This window comes from Cygnus olor, chromosome 10 (genome assembly GCF_009769625.2).
Source record: "Cygnus olor isolate bCygOlo1 chromosome 10, bCygOlo1.pri.v2, whole genome shotgun sequence".
NCBI lineage: Eukaryota > Metazoa > Chordata > Aves > Anseriformes > Anatidae > Cygnus > Cygnus olor.
In genome coordinates, this window is record NC_049178.1 from 1469760 (window position 1) to 1488582 (window position 18823).

At 37.3% G+C, this 18823-nt stretch overlaps 1 protein-coding gene across 10 annotated transcripts in view; it reads right to left on the reverse strand.

Moving 5' to 3' along the window:
* Positions 1 to 18823, reverse strand: part of CACNA2D3 (calcium voltage-gated channel auxiliary subunit alpha2delta 3) — a 493098-nt gene that overhangs the window by 388316 nt on the left and 85959 nt on the right. Inside the window, exon 1 of one of the 10 annotated variants that reach the window (XM_040568226.1) lies at positions 14081 to 14432. The exons of the other annotated variants lie outside the window; for them this stretch is intronic. The gene's annotated coding sequence lies outside the window, so the exon portion shown is untranslated. Of the gene's footprint in view, positions 1 to 14080; positions 14433 to 18823 lie in introns of those variants that run through there. 10 annotated transcript variants of the gene reach the window in all.

The following is an 18823-nucleotide window of genomic DNA, read 5'->3' on the forward strand; positions in this document are numbered from 1 at the left end:
GCATCTCAATTTCATTTTCACATATCTTAATTGTGATCATATTTAAAATAGATAAATAGGGAGCCTTCACTGTAGAAGAGATCTGAAGAGTTAGTAAATAAAATTAAGAATCAAGGACTGTAAGCTGATAAAAATCTGGGAGATTTATCACATGAAAAGTGTTTTCCTGGTAGTATTTTAATTAACATTGGCTACAAACAATAACATATGACTTTTACAGGGTACATAGTCATTAAGTAAACGGATGTTTTAAAGCCGATTTAAAGGAAAAATGTACAAAGGTAAATAGATTAGCCTACACCATGGTTCAGAAAGCAGCACGCATTGTTTTCATAAAGACTAAATTTGTTTTGATTTTCAACTGTTTTAGCCAGCGTTTGGTCAAATAACAAAACCTAGTAGTGAACTAACAATTTTGTTACAAGAACACCAAGTAAAACCAGGTGCATGCTGTTTCATGCACAAACGCAAAACCTACAAGAACTACAAGAGAAACTAGAAGCAGTAAAAGCTACTCATGCAACACTGTTCAAACACATGACTACCAGAAGTGAGCACTCAAATTCAAGGGGGTAGGGGGGGAGAGGGGGAAATACGTTCTCTGCACAGAAAATTTATGTCCCAGGTGAAGCTGTCCACAACGAAGATAAATAGCTATTATCTATATCTTTAGGGCAACAACAATACACTGTAACATGCTTGGTCCAACATACCCATTATTCTGCCCTGCAACCCTCCCCGTTACAATCTCTGAAGACAAACCATGTCCTTTGTATTCCTTTTTCTACTTTGTGTAGCTGATATTTCTTTCTTACAAGTAACTAAAGTCGTAAGACATTCATCAGACAAGCAAGCTCTTGAATTTCTCCTTACTGTTTAATAAAACAAGCTAAAAATCAATACACATAGAAACAATCTTAGAACTATAAGTGACTGAGAGTACATTATATTTGATACGGTAGATAAAATAAAACCCGAGTGACCACAGATCACATACCGTAATAGCAACAAAGCCAACAGGATTATGGTAATTAAGTAGTAGAAAGATCAATAGAATACCTGCTGATTGTCCAAAATATAGCAGAGGCGGCTCTTTGAATTTCTGAGCCAGAGAACAGCCTGATACATATTTTTTTGTTAGCCCTGCATAATCTATCTTGAGGAAAGAACTTGGTTGTGTACTTAGCCCACAGGTGAACTGAAGGTGAATGTTAGATTTTTTTTTCAATGTTCATTGCAAAAAGCAATTTCAGGGAGCCATACAAAGCACAACAGAAAACAACGAACCAAAAAAGAAAATTAGGAAGATTTTTGTTGTCTTTTTCTGGTTTTGTTGTTATTGTTATTAACATTTTAATTCATGGAAGCACAATATCCATTTCTTAATTATGTTTGCTTAGAAGAAAACACGATTTTTGATAGATATACACATATGCAGTTTCATGGCAAAACACAAAAATTAATTGCATTTCAAAAGTTTTGCTTCAAGATATAACCAAAAGTAAAAGCTGCTTGCTGACTGTCCCAGAACAACTACAGGGGAAAAAAAAAGGAGAGCAAAACAGTGTCCCTGATAGTTCTTTATATTTGCTGCATATAACAAATGTGGTATATTTTGAACAAAAACTGGCCTTCACTTATTTTTGATTCATGCCTACATGCTGACAATACAATATAAATTTCAGATTGCAGTAAAATCTTAAATTAGCTCAGGCAGAAAGCAACCAAAATCAAAAAAAAGTCACAACCAACTAAAAATCCTCTCCATTAACACAGGACAAATTGAGCCAAATGTTCCATAAAAGATTTGAATTTTGTTTCAGTTATTTCATGCAACTCTAATTATTTCTTCATACCATACATGGGAGATGATTTAACCAAAAACTACTACCAAAGCTGTTGATACTCCCCAGTAACCTCAGACCTCATAAGGTGCCTCAAGGCTCACTCACAGCAACACTGTGTTCTATAAACAACCCCAAAGACTTCTAAGCATCTTCAAAAAGTCTTCAGTGGATTTAAAAATAAACATGGAATTCAGTTTTTCTTAATTGTTCTTTCAATTATTTGTTGCACTTAAATATTACTTCCATATGGTATATAAGATCCTTATTATGAAATAATTTTAGAGGAGCTCATCCCCTAAGAGTGAACAGTCAACAGTTAGTGTCAGGGAAAACATGCAAATGATCTCTGCCCACAAATCACAATAAACTTATTTTTCCTTCAGATAATCAGTCTTCCACAAACAAAAGTTCAGTTATATCTATGTGGCAAATTCAGTAGTTAGCTTTTCTTTTTTAATTTTGATTAAAAAAGGAGAAAATGTGCAGCTAGTCACTGCATGGAAAGCAATGTAACTGCACAGAGCAAGTCAAGCAGAAGCCCGCTCCTCATATTCAAAAATACTCATGGAATAATGATGCTTCTTCAACACTTTTTATTCCTTTAAAGTTTTCTGACATAGAGTACTGTTAATGACTGCGGATACCAGCTTTGTTGTTAGACAAGTGTTCCATCAATATTTTGTAAACACTCGCTCAGAAAATGCCTTTCCAGTGGAAGCTGAGACATTTTCAGTCACAAGCAACACCCATCTCTCCAGTCATTTTATACTTGATCATTTTCCTTTAACGAGTCTTTGTTAACAGAGAGGTCTTCAACACCAACAGGAGTAGCAGAGATGCTAATCTAGAGCGCTAGAGAAAAAAGGCTCAAGATGTCAATGGGAAGATAGGTTAGTCAGGAGTCAGCACTACTACATGTTACCTGGAGCTACAGGTTTCCAACAGGCATCAGCTCTAACCTCAGTCACTATAAAGGAACCTGAGGCACATACACACCCATGAACGCTTGCTACGAAAGACGGAGCAGAGGAGTTGGATGGGACAAGGTAAGGCCAGACTGGATGACAGTTCAGTGAAGTCACAGGTCTACCAGCAAACACCACAGATAACCTTGAGATCACCAGCACCTAATAATACTGGCACTGACTGCATCATAATAGCACGATGTCACCGCACTGCTGCCCAGCACTAACGCATACAGCGTGACACAGAAGCAGAGCATGAGGCACAGAAGAGGCCTCATGGGATCAATATGATTGAAGCTACCGGAGTACAGCTCAAGTCCCTGAAGAGCTTTGCTGGGCAAGAAGCAAAAGGTTTGTCTGTTAAGTGATATTCTTGAAAAATAAACCACCTATGTGCATCTGTTTAGGGCACACTAAAAACTTGTTGGTAGTGATTCATCACTGGAAGAGCCCTGTGAATACCATAAGAAAACAAAGAAGTTTTAACATGAAAACACAATGAAAAAGTCACTTTAGAATTATTAAATACATATATATTTTGAGATGTAAGAGATGTTTAAAGCACAGAATTTATTATCACACAGAACCCGATGAAATCAACTATATAAGCAGTATTGCTAAAAATACTGACGCTCTACTGAGCTAATGAGAGAAAAGTGGCTTCACACAGCATATTTTTCAATAAACAGAAGAGACATTGTGAAAAATAAATGGGTGAGTCTGTGCTGGTTGCTTCTGCAGGAAGGCTGTTCCCAGCTGTCCAGAACCGAAGTATTAGCATAAGCCTCAAAGTCCAGTTCTAAGAGACACAATAGTAGAGAAATAGCCAGTTACTTCTGTAGCTATTTCTATATCTTCCATATTCAAACCAGTTCATTCACACCCAGTTATTACTTTATTTTTTTTAGACATTAAACAGAAGAGATAATAGTAATCGTACACATGCATGGCTACATACATACTATGTTCGTTTATTATACACAATCCTCATCTTTTCATTGAAGCACAAAAGCTGATATGAGAGAAGGGAAAAATGAGAAAACAGAATAGGATAAAGTTAAAAACATTTAAGTTTAATTATTTTAAAAAGCATGAATATTCTTTAACTAAACCTAAAGCTTAAACATAACACAGCCTTAAAGTAGAAACACACAAGGTAGTAATAGGAACATAATTTTGTTAGCTGTACCAATAATCATCACTACATTATCACAATAAATGCTGCGTGACTTAGCTTCTATTTCTTAATAAGCCATTTGGCCAACCAACCATCAATAGACCAGTGGCATGGCACAGTACGTCAATATTTGTGTTTCTAAATATTTTCTTTCACTGGATGGAGTCCCTATTTTTCTACTGAGACAACTGGAAGATATTTTCTGTATAAATATTCATGAAAAAAAAATTAAATAGCAGCAACGTAACATTTAAGTTGAAAAAAGTCTGCTTCCAAACATTACCTTTTTCTGCTAGATTATTGCACACAAGTATTTGTGATTTTCTTGCCTCACCGTTATTTCTATATTTTAAAGCTTTTCAATAGCTTGGATCATAAAGCCTCTTTTTCTCTTAGCAAGATACGCAATCCTTCCCTCAACAACCAGAAAAGATACGAATTGTGTCAGAGCCCCTGAGTCATGAACTCCTTCACTTATGGTGCTTAAAAGGGTGAAAGAACCGATCTTGTGGGGAAAAGACAAAGACCAAGAAAGCCACACCTAACATGGCACTGAGGCTGTACTGTTCCCAGGCTACACACAGCAACAAATTACTCTCTCAAAGGAAGAATGTAGGTCTTACATGAAGTGGAACAATTAATTTCACGCTTGTCAGCCCAGTCTCAATAGTGTGTTGATTTGAATCAGATATTTGTGGCGCATTACTGCATGCAGCGGACTGTCTTGATGCCTCCTGAGCAGACATATTGCAATGATGACTATCATTGTAAAACAATCCATCAATAAGAGTAATTACAGTATTGATCAAAATGGCTGGTTGTTCGTATCAGAATCAATTCTCAGGAGTTGCCAGAAACAAATATCTAATGGACTATTCCATCACTGCAGCAACTGAAACAGCTAATATTCTGGAAAGCTCTTAATAATTACTCATTGATTCTAGATTTCTGCTTCAGTAGTTAGCTATACCCTGCTTACTGTTGCTTGAAAGTCAGTCTTAGTGGCTGAAATAAGATTCCAATGCAAATTTATAAAGTGCTAGCATCTGCAAAAAAAAAAAATCAGAAACACCTCATATAATTTCACTGCATTCTGCTAAATCAGAGAATCTAATTATATTTCTTATTACATTGTTTCTGGGTGAGAAACTGCATTCTGGATGCCGACAGCTCATTTTACAGTGGCTGCTCTTACAGTACTCTACAATAGGCAGGGTGGAATGAATTAAGGCTCAGATTGTAAACAATAGAAAGCTTAATACCATTAATGGGATATTTTCGTGTACATGTCACTCACTAAATTACAGATCGTGTTGAGACAGCGTCAGCTCTTAATGCTGCACTATAAACCCTAGAAGATATCTTCATAACATGTTCCTATTTCATTTTAGATTTGTCTGCTCTCACATCCAAACTGTCCTACTCGTTAACTGCAGCTAAGATTATATTAAAATGTATTTGCATGCTGATATAATCTTAAATAGCCAATAAAAACATATATAAATTAATAAACTAGCACATTACACAGGCATAGCAAGAGACAGTATTATACCGTTTATAATAAAATACTTTTATATAACACATTAGCATTATCATCAACTGGAAATCACTAATATTTCCTCTGATGTTTGCTGAAATAGCGTTAATTATACTCACTCTCTTTTGGTATTCATGTACCATCAATGTAATTAATTTGGAGCTTACTGAAGTGTGAAATGTTCTGCCTTATAATAGATTTCCCAGAACCTCAAACAGCGGTCGACCTTAAGCATTCCCATTTTGCTATGGCTAAATACAGAGGTTGAGTTCAATACTCCAGTATCCTCAATGGTAAAGCAGAAGCATAGGAAATAACAGCAATCTGAAAGCTTTTTTTTTTTTTTTTAAATGTTTTGCTAACAAGGTTAGCATAAATGTCTTTCATGTGTTGAGATGCCCAAGGTGAGCTGAAACGCGTAAAGGCAACCAATGCAAACAGCATGGCTGAGCTCCGACTCCAGGGTGAAAAAGACTAGCATTGCTTCTATTTGTTTTTAATTGCACAGAGCATCTTTAGCAAATCATTAGAAGTCTTAGAACTGCAGTTAACAATATGGAACATTCTGAAGCATTGATGCTTAGGGCAAAATAAATGAAATTTTGCAAAGCAGGAAAGGTAAGGAACAATTATTGTCTCAGATAATAGCACCCATTTATTCTGTCATTAATGATAATAATGGAACTCCATGAATTTATATAAAACCTGTTTCACACCTCACTGAAGTCCAGAGGAATATTTTTTTCCTGGCATATTTTGGATTAGGCCTCATACCATGGAGCTCTCCATTAACACCAACACAGTGAGAACATTAGATATTTTAAATGTTTAGATATCTAAACATTTTTTTCCTCAATATAATTCTATTTATACACTCTAAACTGTGCTCCACTTAATTCCATGTTACTAATGTTGTCTTGGCTTTTTTTTCCCTCAAAGGGATTACATTTCCACCTTAATGATATCATCAGAAAGTTAATCTATGTTCATGCAAGATGCTTTAACCGTTTCCTGCATCTAACAGCTGGGAAAGTCTATCAAATGCAATAGTAAAACAGTCTAGAAATCTTAGTGCAAGAGCCACCTGACACTGCTATTATCACAGTATTGTTAATTTTAATCAGGAAAGAGCTATGATTATTCAAATACTACCAAACCAGTTCTGATAAATATCAACCTTTTAATAAGCACCAATATATTTTTAAACCTACAGCCACAAAGGTGAATAATCAGCAGTTCCTACTGTTTCCACTCATCTTGCATCCTTCAGAAAAGGAAAGCTTTGGAAAAGCTTCTACAAACATAACATTTAAAACTTACAAAACTAGCTTAAAAACATTCTACAGAAACCGCAAACACAAAACCAGACAAAACAGATGGCAGATCTTCTGCAGAGAACCAGTATTTTCTGCAACATTTGCCGAACAGACGCATCTATTCTGTGCGAAGGGCACAGAGCACAGCATAGTGTTGCAGGACTAGCTTTGAAAAGTCCAGACTCTAGATAAAAGAATAAAAGCAGCCTTAAACATGTTTATTCTGTAAACACAGGTAAAAAATTATGACAGAATGCTTTCAAAATACATCAGTAAAGAATCGCTGTGAGATAGCTATAAATTATAGGACACTAATTTACAGGAAAAGTCCTGCAGAGGCCAGTCTTCTCTAAACCAAATGCAATCGCTGCATTCAGGATATGCATCCTTATGTCTTTTTAAATTATACTTTTAATGCATCATAATATTATATCTTTAAAAAAAAAAAACTTCCTTGAGCAAAAGCTATGCACAGCTGGTGAATGAACATCAGACAACCCTTGCCATCTCAAAACAGCTGACAGAGAAAAACAACCAACAACGCCCGAGGTGTCCACGTGCCGTCATTAGCACAGAATTAATTCACTATTTCAGCAAATTATGCTTTGTAAAAAATACGTTTGCCAAAATGATATTGTTTGCTTGATATGTCCTAGGAAAAAATAAAATAAAATAAGGCAACTTTTCTGCATTGTTTCTATTGCTATCATTTAAAACTGCACATTAACAAACATAATAAAAAATGCTGACAGTGACATTTAGCGTTGATAATGACAGATAATGTTATTAAGCTAGGAGATGTACTTCTAGCATTTTGCAACTATCGCAGGTTGTTACTGTGATAAGCCACCTCCGCTAAAAAGCGGCAGATGAAATCAGTTTCACTGGAGCTGAAGCAGCTCTCTGCACCACAGCACGTCCCGTTTCTGGTCGTTTCAAAGGGCCAGAATTCTCTGGAGGTAATTAATGCCTAAGGACAAGTTCATAGCATTACTACCTTCCACTCAACTGCATTTCACAAGGGACTGTTTCAACCAAGCTTTGCAAACAGACTGTAAGCCACCTAAATGTTTTCCTAAAAGTTGTTTTACTAACAGCAACCCCAAACACAGGCTAAGAGCCCCATGAAGCCCAGGTGCACCACATGGTACTGATGCTTGGAGAAGCTCCCCCCCACAGTCTGTGTGCTTCTACATTAACCTTGTTACAACCTGGAAAACATTTATGAGTTTTAGAATTTCTTGATAGATTATTATTCCAATTGTCTTGCTTCTCGAGATTTCATATTATAGATTCAGTCTCATGTTATCGATTCAGATAACAAAGAAAAATAATAATTTATCTTTTTTTTTTTAAATCTTTCCACATTTTATTGCTTTACCCTTTAATTATACAGTTCCAGCAGAGACATGCACACGTACACTGACTTTTTGATTTTAATGCTGTCTAAACAACAGCTTATTAAACACATAAGAAAATCCACATCACTGCAGAAAAGAGATGGTAGAAACCACTTGCTTCCTTGATGCTTGAAACGTACTACGAACTTTTGGCTTGGAATGAACACATCTCATCAATACAGCAAGAGAGCAGGAGTTAAAGCTGACAAGTCTCTGCTCAGCCACCGCATAAATAACCTCAAAAATTGAGAACCTTGCCAGCACAACTGCAAACACTGAGACCTGAGCATCCACTTGGAAAACAAGAGGAAAATTACTCTGTTGTAAGATGGGTGCAAAATACCACTTAAATGAGAACTAAGCGGAGGCAAAAGGCTAAGCACTTGGCAGAGCAGATATGATGCTGTCATACCCAAGTGAAAATACCTTCCCTAGCCTGCTTCAGACATCCAGGAATGCACGGTAATGACTAGAAGGATTCAGTGGATGAACAGTACTTCAAAGAAAGCATGAAAAAAAAAATTGAATATTGATAACTTGCTGTTCAAATACCATCCAAATGCTAAGATGCAAAGCCACCAGCATCTTGCAGCATAGTCACCATCAAAGTCAGCAAATTATACTACATATCAAGAACACGTATGTGCTTTTAAATATACATCAGTTATTGCATACAGCTCCATCCATCAAAAATGGTAAGGCCAAAGGTGTAGCAGCACTCTGTGTAAGTACCCTCATATTCCATATTAATGCTAAAACCCTTTTTATGAAACCTGTGGAAACTACTTGGAACAAAAGAGTTGCTCTTGAAAGCTAACCACAACATGATGAGAAATCTTTGTCCACCAAAATATCCTTTACCATGACCATGATGTTTCCAATTTTCTCCTTTTGGGAAAAGTAGAGAGACATGATGAGCCTGTAATTCACTGGGGATTCAGACTTGGCCAAGATCTGTAGTTCCTCTTGCTTTGACTTATAACACACAAAATTACAGTCCTCAGTAGAAAAAGTTTCCAGCATTTAACTGCTCTGCTATATAACCCTAAAGCCACATGAAGTCTTTAAATTTTGTGCATCTCAAATTAAAAATTATAATTTTAAAATATGAATTTTGAGTATTCATATTAATTTTTCACTTTTCCCTACTATGCAATAAGCAGTCTACTTGTTTTTGTAATAAAAATTTTCAATACTTATTTTCAGAGAACCACAATTTATCTAAATAAATTCAAGCATTAATATGAGACTGACATACATTGTATTAAGCTGCTCTAAGTGGGAAGAAAATTTAACAACTAAAATAAAATTAACATTCTAACATTCTAATTAACATTCTAACTAAAATAAGGTTAACATTCAATTTCTCTTGATATTACACTCTGTCACACAAAATGTATTTTGCAATATGTATGTTGAACAATCAAAAGTTTTGAAAGGAAAGGAATTACTAATTTTGTGAAACTGTATGCAATATTACTTACAAACACAAGAGAGAAGATTCGTGTTTCTAGAATACAACAGGACTTGCTTAACTAAACGCCTAATTAGACACACATGCAGATCTTAAGTCTTTTTAGTTTGTAAACTACTAAACCAATAGCAATTAAAATATGACATTTAAGGTAACAGTAACAAGAATATTTACCGAGTTTCATTTATGCACCCAGTGCTATCATCTGGAAATAGAAGTCTACTATTTATCTTCGACACAAAAAATGCCTATATGGATGAAGCAACTAATAATTGCTCAGCGATGCATAAGACATGGCTCTACAACATATTTAATTGTGATTATATCTACATGTTTGCAGACTGGACAAGGGAGAGACAGAATTAGACTAATTTATGACTAAATTTAACCTTCATCTGATGCAATTATTTTTTTTTCTGACATCAGTAGTACAAACCTGGCCAACCTAGGCATCTCTAACCATTGTTCTGCAAACTGTAGCATGCCATGCCTAAATAAAACTTGGCACAAATTATTTTTTTTCCTTCCTTACCTGGGGCATTACGTTAAATAAGCTGTTCCATGATATTTAAGCCAACCTTTATAAAAGTATTTCCAATTCCAATTTATATCATGCATTACTATGAAGCGCACATCAGTGCTGATTAAGTCAGCTAATTCAGAGAACATTGCTTCTTCTAAAGACACAAATGGTTTTGTCATCATCTTGTATTCAGACGCTTCTCAACCATGTTGCCAAGATACGTTTGCACGTCATTTCAGCCACTAATAATTTTTCATTTACCAATCTGACAAGTAATAAAGTCACCTGTAAGCTTTAATACAGCAAACCAGAGAAGCTATACTCACAAATATCTAATCCACTTTACACTTGCTTCTTGTTGGCCAGACAGCTGGTGTGCTGTGACCACCGCTTATTACACTTAACACAGCTATTCCACTCTTTTCTAGGGCACCTGCACTGCTGCAGTGTCCAGCTGTTCCTTCTCGTGTTACATTTAGACTGCAGAGTTTTGGGGATAAAATTGTCTTTTCATTGCCCTAGGTAACTATACACAACTGAACTCCGAGATGCTCTAAAACAAACATAACAGAATAACAAAATATACACCACATGAAAAATTTACAATTTATATTGTCTCTGATTTGTCATCAGTATTGTTACTCATACTGTGGAAGTTTTTAAAAATAATGTTTTTCAATTCAGTGGTTAAATAAAAGACTTCATCTTGGGTCAAAGTGCGTTATCTCCTTCTTGCCCTTTCATTTTGAAAATAAAACAGATGTCAATTTTGAAACAGAAGCATGGAAACACTTCGAAGGTTGGGTTTCTAATATGCTAAGTCACAAGGTTTTGACTTTTCCAAAACATTCTGGAAGTGACAGAATTAAATGCTTTGCATTTTTTATGGATGTCATCCCACTACTGTGTTAATAATCTCCTGGGTACAAAGATGAAACAATTTAAATCCAAGTCTACGTAAGAGAAGACGAACATATTTTTCAGTCTGCCTAAATAGAAAACCCTTGGGAGTTCCTGCTAGAACTGCTCCTGTCTGCTGCAAAAGCTGTTGATATTCTCCAAGGACAAACAGACTGTCTACAGCGTTGTGCTAGTTTTTTGCTGAGATACCAAACATCAATAATGAGGGAAGAGTCTCATTTCTCTTGCTTGGATTTGTCAGAAGCATTTTACTTTGTCACCTTGCCAAAGTTAACATTGGCACATGAAAACTCTAGATCTTGGCTAGAACCACCACCACCAGGACCACCACAGAGGGCTTGGAAACACTTGGCAGTGACCACAGCAGCTACAAGGACAGAGCCCCAAGGTAAGAGCCAGCCAGTGGAACCAGCACATGCCCACAGCAGCTTAATGCCCCTGATGGCATCCCCGGCCCATCTGTTGTTCTCGGCCAAACACCTTCTCAAGCCAAAGGCTGCCACACCATCAGTCCTAAAGATTAAGTGCTCACAGCCAGAAGCAGCCATTTAAATCCACACAAAGGATGCTTACAACTGGACATATGAAAATCTGTTTGAGGCTTTATCTTTAAAAATGAGCAAATGAAAACCCTCAGGGAAATAACAAATTAACAAACCACATTTAAAAAAAAAAAAGCAATTTAGCTGACAAACTTGAGCGCTTGTGAACTAAGGAAAGCTTCATTTATAGTTAAAAAAGCATGTGCTTGCTTATGCAAACACTTTATGATGCAAGCTGTAAGTCTGCTGTTTCTTCATGAGATCAGTGACTTTGAGACCATCCTGTGCACTGAATCTCACAAACTAAGGTTTCAGATGTACAATTTTGCAGTTGCAATGCTTTCTCTGCAAAATTATTACATTTAAGTGCCATTTTATTTCTGTTCAATACTAATGGTTTGCATCAATGAAACATTTCTATGGATATAACATTTTAGAGCTCCAGACGTAGATCTGAATCATTAACAGAATATCAGAAAACCAGACACTAATTCCAACGGCTGAAAATTACTGTAAATAAAAGCTAAAGCTCTGCCTTTGCATGTTTGGTTCACAGAAGATGCTTAATGTTTTGATTCTACCCACTCACATCAGCTTCCACAATTCAGCATAACTTTTACAGAAGGGACTTCTGTACGAAGGTAAATGGGTTAAAAATCTTCAGCCTTCAAAGACAATGCAACTAATCTGAGAAGGCAAAGATGACTGAAATGTGGCTTTGTGCTCTTCAAACCCAATGCTCAACCTACAATAGGTGGTGACCTGGTTTCTGGATGCTGTCTGCCAGTTCTGTGAAATAGCTCTGCTCTGGTAGAACTGCAGAGGCGGCAATGTAAAATTTCATCCACTGGAAAAAGTCAGCCAAGTTACTTTGGCAATTATCAATGATCTCAATATACCTTAAAAAAATAATAATAAAAGAAAAATAGGAGGCTTCCAGATTTCCATTCCACTGAAAAAATGACAGAGACAATCATCTACAGTGATTTTATTACTCAAACTAAAGCAAAAATCTCTGTGTTAATGAGATACATTTGGGAACTTGGGGTCAAACCCTATGATGGTAAACACAGTGAGAAGATACAAAACATCACAAAGCACTTGAGGGGACTTCCTCACAACATTAATTTTTAGCCTGTTAGAATAATACTCATTATAAGATCCCACAGATGAAAACTAATGTACTGTGAATTTTATACCACTTCATTATAATTCAAATGACTTTTTCTTCCTTCTTACATTTTCATTGTTTGATATACTAGAATACCTCTGCTTCTTTTATATAAAGCATAGGAATAATGTCAATGTTCATCAAATAATGGATTAAATAAGAAATATTCAACAACTACGTATGGATGAGTATTATTCAAGTATGTTATGCTACAAAATTGTCATTTCGTATCAAAATATGACTTGTGTAGCAAGGCAAAGAAAAACTAAAAAGGCAAGGAACCTTTTGAGGGAGAAAAAAGTCAAAACATATTGATCATTCTTGTACGCTATTTTTAAAAGCTGATATTTATGAAAAACCTTTCTAAAACTCTCCTTCCTACTCTTAACATTTATTTTCAAATCCTTATGTCTTACCTATGAAATAAGTACATTGACTATATCATCACAGTCTAGTTTGTTTTAAGCCACCAGCGAAAAATTAGTTCGCTACCCAATGCATTTTACACAAATTCACAGACCATGGTACAGCACCTCTGGACACTCGGCAGTCCCTTATTGTCCTCCTTATTTTCACTGCAAAGGCTGTTTTGCTGCTTTTCAGAAAGCAGAAAGACCAAGTATTAGTGCCTTTTCACTCAAGACATTCTTCAATGTAGGCTGTAGTCTACCATAAAAATATTAAATTAATTGCTGTAACCATAAAATTAGGTTGACAAACTATTTTCCTGTGCTAAATTGCACAAGCTGAACAGTTCACTCCCAGCCTCTTGACATTTTATGTGAGCAATATAAAATGTACTGAATTTCTTCCAGCACTACTGAAAACAGAAGTGTCTCATTACAGGCCAAACAATTTCTGTATCACAACATGGAATGGGTGTTTTGTTTAATCTTCTGATGTACAATCCTTCAAACTCTATTGCTTCCCACTCTGGTACACTTACTGGAAGCTCTGGGATTGTCTGTATAACAGCACTGGCTTTCATACCTCTTTAACTGTATAGGTTTTTTTTTCCTTGCCTTTCAGAAAGTGTTTCTGAGCTATAAATATAAAACAAGTTTACAAAGGAAATGGAAAATAAATTTTTACACAACTTTGTGTTTGCTTTCACACTGATTTTTCTAAGTAGGTCAAAACCTTATAAATGACTACAGATCGCCCAGACAATTTTCTTCCGTCCTTGGAGTCTCTGGTGTGTGCTTACCAACCCAAGTCCCACTCTACGCCTGAAAATTTGTCTGGGCAAGGCAGGATCTGACTCTTGGTCAGCAGTCCAAAATTCAGCACTTGAAAATAATTTGCAATGCTTCTTCAAAGCACCTGCAGAGCACAGGAGACCTGCAGCTCGGCACTCCCCTCGCACGCTCTGAGCTTGCCTCCAAGTTGTGGGCTCTAAATGCTCTCCATCTGCGGCACACCTCAGCACCACCCCCTCAACAGCTGGCACGTGCTCCTGTGGCAGGCAGTGCCGCTTCGCCAAGGCCGGCTCATTGACGAAAAGGGCAGCTGGGTCCGGGGAAACACAGAGAGATTGGGGAGGTGAAGGGAGAGAGGCTGCTCCTTTCTTGGGCAGCCCAGGGGTTGGCAGCTAAAGAGGTAGCGAGCAGCTGAGGGGAGGCCTGAGAGGGCCTCAAGGAGCCAGAGGCCTGCAGCACGAGCAGAGCTGCTGCTGGCAGGAGACCTCATCTGTGTTTTACAAATCCTTCAGTGAAGTCCCTACGGGGCAGTGAGAAGTCTGTGATTAAGCTGTGAGAAGTCACGTCAGAGTCCCATTGTAACTGAGGTGCAGGAAGTACCTCAGATCACTGGGCCCAGATAAGGGACAAGAAGGACAGGCACTCTGCCAAGGAGCGGAGCAGCAGGGGCAGCTGGAGAGTGGGGCAGGTCCCAGGCAGAAGGAGCAGGCCCTTACACACCAACAGCAGGTGCTGACCTCTCCCACCCAGCCACATCCAGCTCATCCTCAGGGAGCTGGAAACGCGTTAGCCCTTACAAAGGGCACGGGCTGTGCTTCTTACTTAGCAGTTCTCAAGCTGTGTGGGAAATGACACATGCAGAAATGACACGCAGAGAAAAAGTTTAAGATTCACTGCCCTGGTGCCAAAGTGTCTGCCGAAGCAAGTTATATCAATGTGACAGTGCTCACGCCAGAAGGACATACTGCTTCAACGCCTGCGTTGCCACGGCTTAGTCTGAAAAAGCTGAGAATAAGCACTTCAGAAAGTGTCACCTTCTACGCAGCACAAGTTCTTTCCTTGGAACCTCATTTTCCTGCAAAAGCTTGATTTTTTTTTTCTCTAGTCTGATGGAAGTGTCTGCTACTGTCACACAGCCCTTTTAAATATGCTGACCATGTCATGAACCTTATTTGCATATTAATAGCTCTCTCTCAAGGGATTAATTGCCTTCCCAGTGGAATCACACCACCAAACTTCTGCAGGGCTGTTCTGGGTCTGTGACAGGGGTGGCTTCAGGCAGTTCAGCAGCTCAAGCCTACCATTTCTGAATTTTGGATTTCTCCGCGCTTACCTTTCCGTGTTCTTAAATGCTTTTCAGTAATCATTGACAGTATGAGATAGAGACAGACCTTTTAAACCGAGCTTACCCAGTTCAATACAGTTATTCAATTTATGATTTTTAAAGATGATAGCAAATTAAATCATTTGATTATAGAATTCTACAGAGTGGATAATTTTCACATTAAAAAGTAATTGATACTGTTATAAATGTATAAAACTGGAAATTTGAGTACACTGATATTCTAGAACTCCTTCCTTTCAAAAAGAGAAGAAAAATATGATGCCAGGTTGTTCTCTCACACAGGCTATTCTGAACTAACACACACTTAATGAGGCTACACATTTGTAGTCTCTCTTACGGCCACATAGGAGCTTTTAAAGCAACTTCACAATATACCGTGACTGAAATTACCTAAATATGCAATAGAATTCATTTGTATCTGAATCCTGGCAACCATGGAACTCACTGCGTAAAATGAGAGACTACCTAGTGTACGCAGTGTTCATGTGAGGCGAGTTCATTAGCTAATATGACAGAGGCTACAGTGAATTTCTGATTTACTGCAGTGACCTGCAATAGAAGAATCCGCTTAGCAGACTTCAGATTCAAAAAAAAAAAAAAAAAAAAAGACTCTTCCAGCAATAACCTATTTATGTTTCTTCTAAAAGGGATAAAGATCGTAAGGGGAAAAGACTAGAGCCTTGTTTTAGATCAGCCATTAAAACCTTTTCTATTTGAAGTGTTGTAATAACCTTGTATTCATTCTAAGATTCTTGGGAAAATGTATATACTTCTCAGTTCTCAGTCTTTTTTCAAAGTATTTTACCCACTTGCTCCTCCAGTTCATTCTTTCTGTGAGGAGGAAAAAAAGAAAAAAACACACAATACCAGTCTAAACACTTCTCCAAATGCAGGGGAAGAATTTCTAGAATATTGTTTGTCACAGTTTGGAACACACTGTCTTAAATAACATTCATCTCAATGCTTTTTGGGCCCACGCAGATTAAAATAGCAGAAAGTTGTGGGCTTCTTGGTTTGATTTTGTGTCTGTTTTGGGTTTGTTTTGTTTTGTTTTTGAAGACACCACTGAAATTATTATATCCTTTCCTTGCACTGCTGTTTCAAGGCCTCCGTCTCTGCTATTTAGGACATTTCTGCAGAAGCAGACAGTCTCAAAGCCCTCTGCTTTTGCTGTTGTGAAGTCACTAACTTTGATACACTTCATAACAAAAAATCTAATACCTTAATCAGCTAGCAATGAAAACCTAGTTGCAGTGGAGTTCGTATTTACCCTTGACAGAACAGGATAATAAATTAAGTGTATCAGAGAAATAAGCATACATAGAAAACACTACTCAAGGCTGTAAACATAACTCCAGCATCCCCTTTACAACACTGTACAGAAATTACCATCTAGCCCAAGGGTGCCCTATACAGATGAAGGGCCAAAGACACACTCAACATCTCAGCAAAAAAACGCTTATTTTTTCCATGTAGAAAAATCTCAAGTCACAGATCTTAAATATAATCCCCTTTGCGAGCAAAGAGGGTACAAAATCCTCCCTTTGAACATTTGAACACAAGTCCATTTCAGAAAAGAACACTTATTTTTCCAGAAAAATCTCGTCAAGTCACATATTTTAAATACAGTCCCCTCTGTGAGGGAGAAAAAAAAATCCTACCTTTGAACACAGGACAAGTCAACCGACAGAAATCCCTACCCTTGTTGACCGCTCCTTGATCCTTTCTGCAAGCACCAGACATACTATGCTCTAAGCTCTTTCAGAAGATGCCATCTCTCCTCCTGTAGCATGCCAATATCACAAATGTTCTCACCAAGAACACCTGCCAGCGATGCACCCACAAATTAACTCCATTCAAGGACCACATGCTGCAGTGTCTGGACTCCAACTGCTACTTCCCAGTAACCTAAATAAATATCCAACTCCTGCACTGACACTTCAGTGAGACCTAGTGCAATCAACACTTGCAAACTGAACCATCAGTTTACTTCATCACTTTAAACTCAGTGCTGCTACAGTAAATTGAAATATGGGAGGTGCTGTTAACACTATTCAATGGGATATAAATATTTAGACTTGACAACTGGACAGATTCAGGGCATTCACACCACCCCAGAACTGACTCTTACACGGTAATCAGAATCTCTGAGTTTCACAGGAAGACGCAAGGCTCATTTTATCACCAGCTATTTGCAGAGGGCTGGCCTAAGATTTGAGGAAGATTTGTCCCCTCCCTGTTTGAAAAAGCAGAGTGTTTGATAGACATTTTCCCTGCCCATTGCATGCAGTATCAATTGGTATTGCTTTCATGCTTCGTAGGATGTCTCAGGGTTATTTGGAAGGAACCTCAAAGTGATTTTATAGTTTAAGTCATTTTTTAAATCTGCATGAAATAAAAGAACAGAATTTATGTGGTCAAAAGGTATGAAACTTCACACAACACTGATTTTATGACCTTTAGACTTTCTGTGCATTAATTATTTGATTTCTCTTCATAATTGCAATATAAAGCTTTTGAACCTGGTTCTGGTCAAATATTTCATATTATTCCAGCTTTTGCTGTTGAGAATTACTTGTTTAAATTTAATTTTAAAAAAAAAGAAAAAAAAAAAGCTATTTTCTTCCCTAAACAAACCCAGTAAGAAGGAACGCGTTGAAGGAAAGGTATAAAACCAGGTGGGTTAGGCGACCTGGACATCATACCAAGAGCACATTTGTGCTCATACATGGATGTTGTCACAGAAAGTTTACACACTGAGATCAAACCTCATCACCAGGTCAGATGCATCTATGCCAAGTTTTCCAAGCTGGTCCACTGGCAGATGATTTCCTTGATGCAAGGAGCCTGGATGTGGTGCAGGCACCTTGGCTGAAAGGGGACTGCGAGCTCACACCTGATTATGGACATTAATTGAATCTAATTTTTAAAGAAAGAACTAGGAAAAAGAAATGTCGTACTGAGAGACCCCTTCATTACGTGTGAGACTCAATGTAAAATGCTCCAAACAGGACTCAGTTTTGACATTTTAGCCCTTGAGAATTTTAGTGTAGTGATGAATCTCAAAAATGTTATCTTAAACAAAAAACCTCTACTGAAATTAGACAAAGATGCACAAAATTAACTGTAAAACATTATGAAAGATGACTTATTTACAGAAAAGTGTGTTCTGTAGCAGAAATATTGTGCTGGGATATTTCCCTTGGTAGGAACGTAAATAAATTGTATCAACGGAGTGTGAGCCAAATTTATACAATCCTTTTTGGCCTTACTACAGCAGCAGCTTTAGTGAGGACTCAGAAAGGCTTGAAGCCTCTGATCAAAAAAAGGATGATAAATCCGAATAAAATGGACTAAAGGAAACACTGCACATTGCTAAAAATACCAAGCATAATTTAAAAACTGT